Genomic DNA, 11690 nt, shown 5'->3' on the forward strand with positions numbered 1-11690 from the left:
AGCTAAACAAAAATTTTGATGGAAGGAAAAGAGGGTGTAGTCAAGGAGAAAGGGGCAATGGCAAGTCATTTGGAGGCTGAAATTAGAACTAGAAGAAAAATGAAGATGTGGGTAACTAGAGGAATGAGAGTTTCAACCACTCCCATGATCAAAACTTTGGAGATCAAAGAGGAAGAGGTAGAGGACATGGACAAGGTTTAGGAAGAGGAGGCTTCCATGGTACCCATTTTCATTACAATGAATAGGTTCATCATGCCTTCAAATAGCCTCAATACCAAGGAAGGACAAATAGGAGAGCTGATGGCCAAAAAAGGGTTGCTCATGTTGATGATGATGCACAGTCATCACATTCAAAGGATGTAGAAAGAGGAGAGGTTCTAGTTAATAAAAGGGTCTTAGTAAGTGGTGAGACTAAACCTAGATAAAGGAAGAGTTTTTTTCATACCAGGTGCAAGTGTGAGGGTAAATGTTGTGATGTGATTGTTGATGGTGGAAGCACTGACAACTTGGTGTTAGAGGAGATGGTCTCAAAGCTAAAGCTCAAGAGGGATAAACACCCCCAACCCTATCAGATTGGTTGGGTGTAGGATGATCATAAGGTCCTAGTTAGTGAGAAATGTTTGGTAAATTTCAATATTAGGAGTTACCATGATGAGGCTCTCTGTGACATCATTCCAATGGATGTCTTCCATTTATTCTTGGGAAGGCTATGGTAGTTTGATAGGCATGCTATACATGATGGTCATGCAAATACATACTCTTTGATGAAGGATGGATTTCACCATAAAGTGAAGCCCTTGATAAGGGAGGGTGAAAATGTATGTAGTAGTGCTAGGGTATGTCTTGTTGATGGAATAAAATTTCTAGGTGGCATGAAATATCAGCATATGTGTTATGCTTTGATTCCTAGAAAAGATAAGAAAGGTAGTAGTGAAGTTCCACTTGAAGTTTCATTTCTATTAAGTGAGTATGGAGATGTCATCTCTAATAATGTTCTAGAATGGTTACCACCATTAAGGAAAATCAGTCATCAAATAGATTTAGTCCCTAGAGCTAGTTTTCCTAAGAAGGTTGCTCATAGGATGACTCCTACTAAGACTGAGGAGATAAACTGACATGTTTAGGAGCTATTGAGAAAATTTATGGTTAGAGAGAGCCTAATTCCATGAGTAGTACATGTAGTGCTCACACCAAGGAAGGATGGAGAGTGGAGAATGTTTATAGACTCTCAGACTATAAATAGAATAACCATCAAGTATTGGTTTCCTTTGCCAAGAATGGATGATCTTATGGACTGTTTGAGTGGAGCTCAGTACTTCACAAAGATAGATCTCAGGAGTGGCTATCACAAGATATAGATATGAGAGGGAGATGAGTGGAAGACTACATTCAAGACCAAGGAGGGTCTATTTGAGTGGTTAGTCATTCCCTTTGGACTAACCAATGCACCAAGATCTTTATGTGGCTTATGAATGATGTGCTAAAGAAATGTTTGAAAAATTTTGTTATTGTCTATCTAGATGATATTTTGATTTTCAGTAAATTTTTGGATGAACATTTGTTGCACATTTGTATTATCCTTGAAAGGTTGAGGGAAGAGAAATTATTGATTAATTTGAAGAAGTATAGATTTGTCAAAAGGGAGTTATTCTATTTAGGGTTTGTTGTGTCAGCCGATGGTCTCAAAATAGACCCAGAGAAGGTAAAAGTCATCTTTGAATGGCCTACTCCAAGGTTTTCCATTGAGGTGAGGTCATTCCATGGTCTGGCTATTTTTTACAAGAAGTTCATTAGAAATTTCACTAGCATATGTGCACCCATAACTGAAACAATGAGGGGGGATAGGAAAGAGTTCAAGTGGACTATAGGAGCTGCAAGTAGTTTTAAATTGCTAAAGAAGAAGGTGACAGAGCAACTTGTTTTGGCACTTCCTAATTTCAATAGAGTGTTCTAGGTGGATTGCAATTTTAGTGGTAGTGATATTGGGGCCGTATTGAGCCAAGAAGGTAAACCTATTGCCTATTTTAGTGAAAAATGAATGATGTAAAGAAGAAATACTATGTTTATGATCAGTAGTTCTATACAATAGTTCATGCCTTAAAATGGAGGCATTATTTGTTTCTAAAAGAATTTGTCTTGTATACTAATCACCAGGCATTGCAATACCTAAATAGCCAAGGTAAATTGAATCAAAGATATTTGAAATGGGTAGAGTTCATACAAAGCTATATATTTGTATTGAAACATAGAAGTGGAAGGTCTAATAGGGTTGCAGATGCATTAAGTAGGAGACATTTGCTGACGATAATGCAAGTTGAAGTGGTTAGGTTTGATGAACTCAAGAATCTATACCCTAAGGATCTTAACTTTGCAGAGGCTTGGAAGGCTTGTAAAGAACCTATTACTCTACGTAGGACTAGGTGGCTGGATTACATGATTTAGGATGACATGTTGTTTAAGGGAATTCAATTGTGTATTCCAAGGCGTTCCATGAGGGAAAACTTGATCAAGGAGAAATATAGTAGAGGGATGGCAAGACACTTTAGTTGAGATAAGACCATTTCCATTATTAGAGAGCATTATTTTTTGCCTCAATTTTCACAAGATGTGAAGAAGTTTGTGTAGAGTTATCAAGTATGTCAAAAAACCAAAGGATTTAGTCACAATACTGGACTCTATCAACCATTTCCTATTCCATCAAAGCCTTGGGAGGACATAATTATGGATTTTGTTCTTGGATTGCCAAGGACACAAAGGGGTAATGATTTACTATTTTTAGTGGTTTATTGTTAGGAATAAGGTGTCTCAACCTTTTATAATTCCTATTCTTATTATTTGTTTTGTAAAATTGTATTTCTTGTAAATAATGTTGATGTGTCGACATCTTGAATTGTGTGTAAGGAGATCATGACTAAAACAGTTAGGATGGATTCCTATGACATGTAAGAGCTATGTTAGGAAGATTCAATGACAGGTGAAGACATGTGGCAACTAAGACATTTGAGTACTGTACACTCTACCCCAATAGTGGGGTTTGGGGCATCGGCCCGAAAAAAATTTTGGGGTTCCTATTTTCTCAAAGAATGGAAAAACCCTAATATGGTTTACCTTTGGGAGTAACCCTAAAGTGAAGCACATGTTATAAGCATTTTTTAGGTTTGTGAAGAGATGTGATGCAAAAAGGGTGTATTGTTGGTACTGCGAGTAGCTACTGGAGTCTTCTGTTGTTGATGTTGAACTTGCATTGCAAGTGTATTGTAACCTTGTGTTGAAGATAATACATTGTGCAGGTTCTGAAGGGGTGGGGTTGTTTTACCAAAAGGTTTTTCCCCACTAGAAAATCCTTGTGTTATGTGTTCCTTTCTCTATCTATTTTCTATATGCATGTTTGGCTGCAATTTTGTTGTTTACATGATATTGAATCTGTAAGTGTAGAAGATTTTAATAGGATTTGCATCATACTTTCCTTATGAGATTAGTGTAGGAAGCTATTTCCACACCTGAGTTTCCTTACATTTATAGGTTCTCTAAGATGGCACATTTCATTCCATGCCATAAGACTCATGATGCAGTACATATTGAAGATTAATTTTTTTAGAGAGGTGGTGAGGCTGCATAGTCTCCCAAAAAGTATTGTTTTTAAAAGAGATACTAAATTTTTTGGGTACTTCTGGAGAACTTTGTGGAAGAATTTGAAGAAAAAATTGAAGTTCAATTCTACACATCATCCACAAACTGATGGACAAATAGGAGTAAGTAGAAGTCTAGGCAATTTGTTGAGGTGTTTAGTAGGAGATAAGCCCAAGGAATGTGATTTGTTTCTACCACAAGAAGAATTTTCTTATAATAATTCTATGAATAAGAGTACTAGTAGATCACCATTCCAAATTATGTATGGAAGTAGTCCAAGGATTGTACTGGAGTTGAGGAAGATGGAGCAAGGGGAGAGGACAAGTGTTGAGGTAGAGCACTTTATTGAACATGTCAAGAACCTACATGAGGAGGTGCAAGCACATATTACCAAGATGAACCTATAGTATAAGGTTGGGAAAGATCAAAAGAAGATACATAAGGAGTTCCAAGTTGGGGATCTATTTATAGTATACTTGAGGAAGGAACAACTTCTAGTGGGTATCTATAACAAGTTGAAGATGAAGAAATTTGGCCCTTGCAAAAAATTTAAGAAACATGATTTAGGGAATGCATATGAGGTGGAGTTGCTAGATGGGATTCACATTTCTCCTATTTTCAATATTGTAGACTTAAAAGAACATCATGGTGATGGTGCAAATGAGGAGTTGATGCTGAAGCCATGTCCAATTCCTACTTCTAAGAAGGAAGAGATAGAAGAAATTCAGGATAGTTGTGTGGGCTGAAGTACAATAAAAAGGCAGTATGAAAAATACCTAGTGAAGTGGAAAGGATGACCAGTAGAATATTTAACTTGGATATCCATAATAGAGGTTGCTCATTTGGGTTTTCTTCTACTAGCTATAAAGTGACAGGGTCACTTTTCAATCTTGGGTACTGTGTTATGCAGGAGCATCCAATAATGTAAGGGCAATCCTGTATCACCCAAAAATATGCATAGTGTTAGTTTCTATTTAATGTGTTTTCATTTCTAAGTACCCATTTGGGTCAAATAGAGATTCCAACTCTCATAGTTCCACTATTGGTTTTATGGGTTGGAGTTTGTGGGCACCTTGGGATATGTGACAATACAAACAATATGTTATTTTACAAATGAACCATAATTATGATGAGTTAGAGGGTGTAAGCTGGAGTGATGATTATAATTGTAATTTAAAGAATTCTTTAAAAAGAATCAAGTCAAAAGAATTTATGGTTTGAAAGTTATGGTAGTTTTAAGTTGCCTAGGGACCTCCTAAGAGCACTTCAAAGTTATATTTGAGGCACTAAATGGCCCCATATAGGCCCAAAAAATGTGGTATGAGAAAATTTGGTCTAGATGGATATAGAGCACTTGGAGAGCTTTCCAAAAATTTAAATAGTTTGTCAATCAGAGTCTCAGATCAAAAGTTATGCCTCCTAGAAGTTGGACTACCATTTTTGGATTCTTCTAATTTTACACCGACTTCTGACGTGTTTTCTAGAACCTTATGTTTTGGTGATGGTATATTCTAAAATTTATTCCGAACCCTAAACCTGATTTTGGCTACTTAAGGACATTTCTGGCATTAAAAATGAAATTCTTGGTGGAGTTTGGGAGAAGGTACTGGAGGAGGGTTTTTCTCCAAGATCAAACTACATTGTAAGCCCATATGGAATGTTTTTGAGTCTATCCTTATTGTACTGAATGTAATATCATATCACTTCTGATAATAATATTCCCCTTTTCTTGTTGTGTTCATTTTGATCTTGGATCATGCCCTCATCATGACATATTGTATTCTTTTATGAAATTGAAACATCTTAGTGCTAGGTTCCACCAAAGAATACTTCCACCAATATTTCAAAAGACCATCAAATAGAGGATGCATAAAACAAATACTTTCCAATTTAAATGAAGGCCTAAAGAAATAATTAAAGGTATCTAAAGAAGGGAGAATAGATAACTAAATAGGGAAATGATCAAACTCAAAGTAGGGCAAAATTTTAGATCTAAGATCAAAATTTCCAACTTTGAAGATTGTGAGCACGAGAATCTATCAAGTCTAATAGTGATCTGGTGAGAATCCAATCTCCTAATAGTCCAATTGAATGACCTGGAGAAAGGAAGAATGTCAGAAAGAGTGTTATGAGTAAAAGAATCGTTAAAATCTTGAATGGTCCTAAGAAAAGGAGTTATATCGCCAATCTTATCTTGTGCATGTAAGATAGCATTAAAGTCCTCAATAATGATTAGCCTATCAATGAGAAAACTATGAATTATCGAAGAGAGAGTGAGTAAATTGTTGATCAAGGGCCATAAACATTAAGAATGTAAAAGAAATATCAAAGGAATACATATGCAAAAGTTTTTAGTTAGAATCTTGCTTAAGTGACTGCCCTTTGATCAAATTAGAATGCCACAAAATAGTTAAGCTTTTTCTTGCAAATTATTATAATGAAGACACCCATGTGGGTTAGCATGTTGTAATTCTAAATTCTATAATCCCACATTTAAATCAATAATAAAAAGACCATATTTCATTCTCACAAATTATTTTTGTTTCATTGTTTCTATTATGTGTTTATGGTATTAAGAGGAGCACCCTTCATTAAGTAGTATCAGAGCTAGAATTCCTAAGTGTTTGCTTCAATCACCAACTATAAGGTAGTTCACATCAGGGCTATGGTTTGAGCTGATCACATGAATAGGTCACTAACTATGAGGTATTTTACACTAGGGCTTCAACAGAAGCAGAAAAAAAAAAAAAAAAAAAGGCGTCCACAAAGAGAGCATGGTGGAAGAGTCGTAGGTGTTACATCTAAGCATTTTAATGCCCTCCAAAGTAAAATTCAAGAATTTCAAGAACAAATGCATAGGGGAATTAATCTTTTCATAGGCAGTGACAAAAGTGAGGATGAAAAGGAAGAAGGAGGAAATGATAATCAAGTGGTAGATGATGAAGTTTTGAGCATAAAAGAGAAAATTATTTTTAGGGCCATTTCTAAGATTAGAAAAAGACCTAAGTTTGATGTTCCCATATTTTTGGTAAATCTTAACCCATAGGAATTGATTGATTGAATTAATGAATTAGAAGAGTACTTTGAGAATGCATATATTGAAGATCTTGATAGGGTCAAGTTTGCAAAGGAAAAATTGAAGGGACATGCAAAGATTTGGTAGCAAGAGATTCATTTGGAGCAAAAGAGAAGAGAAAAGGATAAAATCACTAGATGGGACTAGATGATAGATAAATTGAAGATATAACTCATTCACATGGATTATGAGCTCAATTTGTTGAAGAAAATGCAAGGGTTGAAGCAACCAAGAAGATTTATTCAAGAGTATACTAAAGAGTTCTACCAAGTTCTCATTAGAATGAGCCATGTGAAATCTAATAAGGAGAAAGTTTCACATTATCTTAGTGCATTAATGCCAAGCATTCAAGAGGAGCTAAGCCTAGTTTGAATGACCGTTGTTGAAGATGCATACCATTTTTCCCTAAAAGTTGAGAAGAAGTTGAGAAAAAGGTTGATAACAAGAATAGTGGAAGAGGTCATGATGGAAGATCTGACAAATGATCTTATGGAGGCCAAAATGATGATCAAAAGAATGAGGATGAGGCAAGCAGTACTATTCAAAAAAATAGGGGAAACAATTCCAATCATTTTCATGATAAAAAAAAATAGAGATTAGAGAGGAAGAGTAAGAGAAAAATGGAAAGGATCTGGAAGAGGGGGTTTACATGGAAAATGCTTTCACTATGGAGAAGAAGGGCATAAAGAATTTAAATATTCCCAGTACTAAAGAATGACATATCAAAGAATAGAAAGTTAGGCTAGAGTTACACATGTTGATGAAGATGCTGAATGATCTCATTCTAAAGATGTTGAAAGAGGACAAATCCTAGTTAATTAGAGAGTCTTTTTGAGTGGTGAGAATGAACTTGATCATAGGAAGAAATTTTTTTACACCATAAAAACATGTGAAGATAAGTGTTTTGATGTGATCATTGATGGTGGAATTATTGATAGTCTAGTGTTAGAAAATATGGTCACAAAGTTCAATCTTAAGAGATAGAAACATCCACGTTCATACCATATGCCTTGGGTACAAGATGACCACAAGGTCATGGTTAATGACAAATGCTCATTGAAGTTCAAGATTGGAAGCTACTAGGATGAAGTGACATGTGATATCATACCTATGGAGATATTTCATATGTTTTTGGGTAAGCTATGGCAGTTTGACAAACATATTGTACATGATGGGCAAACATACACCTACACTCTTATAAAGGATGGAGTGAAATATAAGTTGAAGTCATTGAAGGATAAAGAAGGAAAAGTATGTAGTACTACTAGAATATATTTTGTTAATGGAAAGGATTTCCTCCAAAGTATGAAGCATGAGCATATGTATTTTGATGTAAACCCAAAAGATGGTAAAGAATAAATAGAGGAGGTACTAGAAAAATTTGTTGATTTGTTAGGGAAGTTTCTTGGTATTGTGTTAGGTAATATACCTAATGGATTACCTCTAGTAGGGAAGATTAGTCCCTAGATGGATTTGATTCTAGGAACTAGTTTTCCAAATATGGGCAGTGTATAGAATGACACCAGTAGAAAGTGAGGATTTGAATAGGCAAGTGCATGACTTGTTGTACAAGGGGTTGATTCAAGAGAGTCTAATTCTATGTGTTATACCAATAGTATTAGCACCAAAGAAGAATAGAGAATGGATTATGTGCACAAATTCATGGGCTATCAACAAGATTACAATAAAGTATAGATTTCCATTCCCAAGGATGGATGATATTATGGACTCTTTGATTGGAGTTGTGTATTTCACAAAGATAGATCTGAAGAGTGGATACCATCATATTTGCATCAAAGAAGGAGATGAGTGGAAGACTACCTTCAAGGCAAGGGAAGGATTGAATGAGTGGTTAGTCATGTCATTTGGGATAACCAATGCACCCATGTGACTCATGAATGAAGTACTGAAGGATTTTTTAGGTAATTTTGTTATTGTTTATCAAGATGATATTTTAATATTTAGTAAGATATTGGAGGATCATTTGATGCATATTTGAAAGGTTTTTGATAAGTTGAGGGAAGAAAAGTTGTTGATAAACCTAAAGAAGTGTAGTTTTATGAAGAAGAATAAGTGGGTGTACCTAGGATTTGTAGTCTCAATAGAAGGTCTAAAAATGGACCCAGAGAAAATGAAGGCTAACCTTGAATGACCTAGTCCAAAGAGTGATATAGAGGTAAGATCTTTTCATAGAATAAAATTTTTTTTCAATAATTTCATAAGAGATAATATTAGTATTTGTGGGCCCTTGGCTGAAATCATGAAATGGGATAGGAAAGAATGTAGGTGGACTATAGGAGCCAATAAGAGTTTTAATTTGTTAAAATGGAAAGTTACAAAATAGCCTATTTTAGCACTTCTATATATTAACAACATGTTTCAAGTATATTGTGATGCTAGTGCTATTGCAATAGCAGTTGTTCTGAGCTAAGAAGGTAGGCCTGTTTTTTATTTCAATGAAAAGTCGGTCAATGCCAAAATAAAATATTTTTTTTATGATCAGGGATTTTATGCTATAGTTTAGGTATTAAAGAAGTGGATATAATATCTTCTTCCTAAGGAGTATGTCTTGTGTACTACTCATCAAGATTTGTAATATTTGAATATTCAAGGAAAATTGAACATTTTGAAGTGGGTTAAATTTTTGCAGAGTTATACATTTTTTTTGAAACACAAGAGTGGGAAGTCTAACATAGTTGTTAATGCTCTTAGTAGAAGATAACTTTTATTGACAGAGATGAAGATTGAGGTGGTTGGTTTTGAGGAACTCAAGAATTTGTATCCAAAGGATCCTAATTTTGGTGAAGTTTGGAAGGCTTGTACCAAACCTATTACACTTGAAAAGATAAAATGGTTGGATTTCATAATCCAATATGGTATGTTGTTTGAAGGTAGTTAATTGTGCATTCTAAGAAGTTTAATGAGAGACAATCTCATCAAGGAGAAGTGTAGTGGAGGATTGGCTGGATATTTTGGAAGAGGGAAGACCATTTCTTTGCTTGATGAGAATTATTATTGGCTATAGTTGTAGCAAGATGTGAAGAATTTTTTATAGAGTTGCAAAGTATGTTAGATTGCCAAAGGAGTGAAGCAGAATATGGGATCGTATCAACCATTACCTATACTGGAGAAGTCATGGGAGGATGTCAGCATGGACTTTGTTCTTGGATTACCAAGGACCCAATGAGGGCATGATTCTATTTTTGTGGTGTTTGAAAGGTTTTCAAAGATGGCACATTTCATTCCTTGCAAGAAGACTAGAGATGTTGTTCATGTGGTAGAGTTGTTTTTCAAAAAAGTGATAAGACTACATGGTACGCCAAAGAGTATAGTTTTAGATTGAGATACCAAGTTTGTTGTGTATTTCTAGCATACATTGTAGAAGAAATTGAACACAAATTTGAAGCTTAGTTCATCACATCATTCGTAGACTAATGGGTAGACAAAAGTTGTGAATCATAATTTAGGAAACTTGTTGAGATGTTTTATTGGAGATAAACCAAAAGGATGGGATATGACTTTACCATACAAAAAATTTATATATAATAATTTTGTCAACATGAGTACTGGTAAATCACCATTCTAGATTGTATATGGGAGTAGTCCTAGAAAAGCTTCTGAATTGAGGCAATTGGATAAGGGAGAATTAAGTAGTTCTAAAGTAGAAGAATTTGCTAAACATTTGAAGAATATTATTGAGGAGGTTAGGAAGTACATAAAAAAGATGAATACATAGTACAAGGCTAAGGTAGATGTGAAAATGAGGTATAAAATTTTAATATTGGAGATGAAGTCATGGTTCATTTGAGAAAGCAGAATTTTCTAGTGGGTACATATAATATGTCGAAAATGAAGAAGTTTGGACCATGCAAGATAGTGAAAAGGCATGGTTCTAGAAATGCCTATAAAGTAGAGTTTCCTATTGAATTGAATATTTCACTAGTATATAAAATTTCAAATTTGATAGAGTATTATGAAGGAGGTAATGGGGAAGAAGTTTCAGAAGTGCAGTCGAGTATTCTAGCAACTAGTTTGACTACAAAGGAGATTGAGGAGATTGTAGATACTTGTGTTGGGAAAAGTATAAGTAACATAACTTATGAAGAATACATAGTCAAATGGATGAGGCCCAAAAACTCAATGAGTGGGCACTTGTCCATGTACAAGCTTGTAGATCAGGAGCTGAGGATTCCAAAAAGTGGTTATAATAGCCAATTGGAGCAACGATTCAAAATTTATGGCCTTCCAAAGTTGGGCCAACCAAACCTTCCAAAATAAATTTGAAAAATGTATTTGGATGACTCTATATGTATTTTTAGGGTCTAATGACCATAGGTATTAAGTTTGAGTATCTACAACCTTCCCAAATGGCATAAAACTACCTCTTTAAGAAATGCTTGAGCATTGTCTAGGACAACTTTGGATGATAGTTTGTAGCTTTGTCTTGCAAATTAACGTAATCAAGGAACCCATGTGGGTTAGCATATTTTTATTCTAAATTGTATAATTTTGCATTTTCAGCAATAATAAGAAGCCCATATTTTTTTCTTGCAATTTTTTGTTGTTTCATTGTTTCTCTTATGTGTTAATGGTATCAAGGGAAGCGCCCTTCAATAGGTCTACATAACAAACAATTTTTGAGGAGACAAAATGCAAAATTTTGGACAATCAAAAGGAGAAGGTAGTATCAAACTAACCAATAATGAATCTTGGGCCTTACCTAAAACAACATCCTCCATATTAGAGTTAGACAAGCACATCCAAAGCCAAATGTTTGTAAATCACATATTCTAGGACAATAGGATCCTTAGTAGGTGAATTTACAACATCTACATTTTCTTAAGTATTACGAATTACCTTACCAAGTATTAAACCAAAAAATAATCGTAACAATAAAACAAATAGGAAGGGGGAGGCATACCCTTCTTCCTCAATGATGTGCAAACATTCCTCAGAAAATAATTTGAAAAATCCTCATTATTAA

Source organism: Cupressus sempervirens, chromosome 7 (genome assembly GCF_028749045.1).
Source record: "Cupressus sempervirens isolate cs-2001-9-10 chromosome 7, ASM2874904v1, whole genome shotgun sequence".
NCBI classification, from domain to species: Eukaryota; Viridiplantae; Streptophyta; class Pinopsida; order Cupressales; family Cupressaceae; genus Cupressus; species Cupressus sempervirens.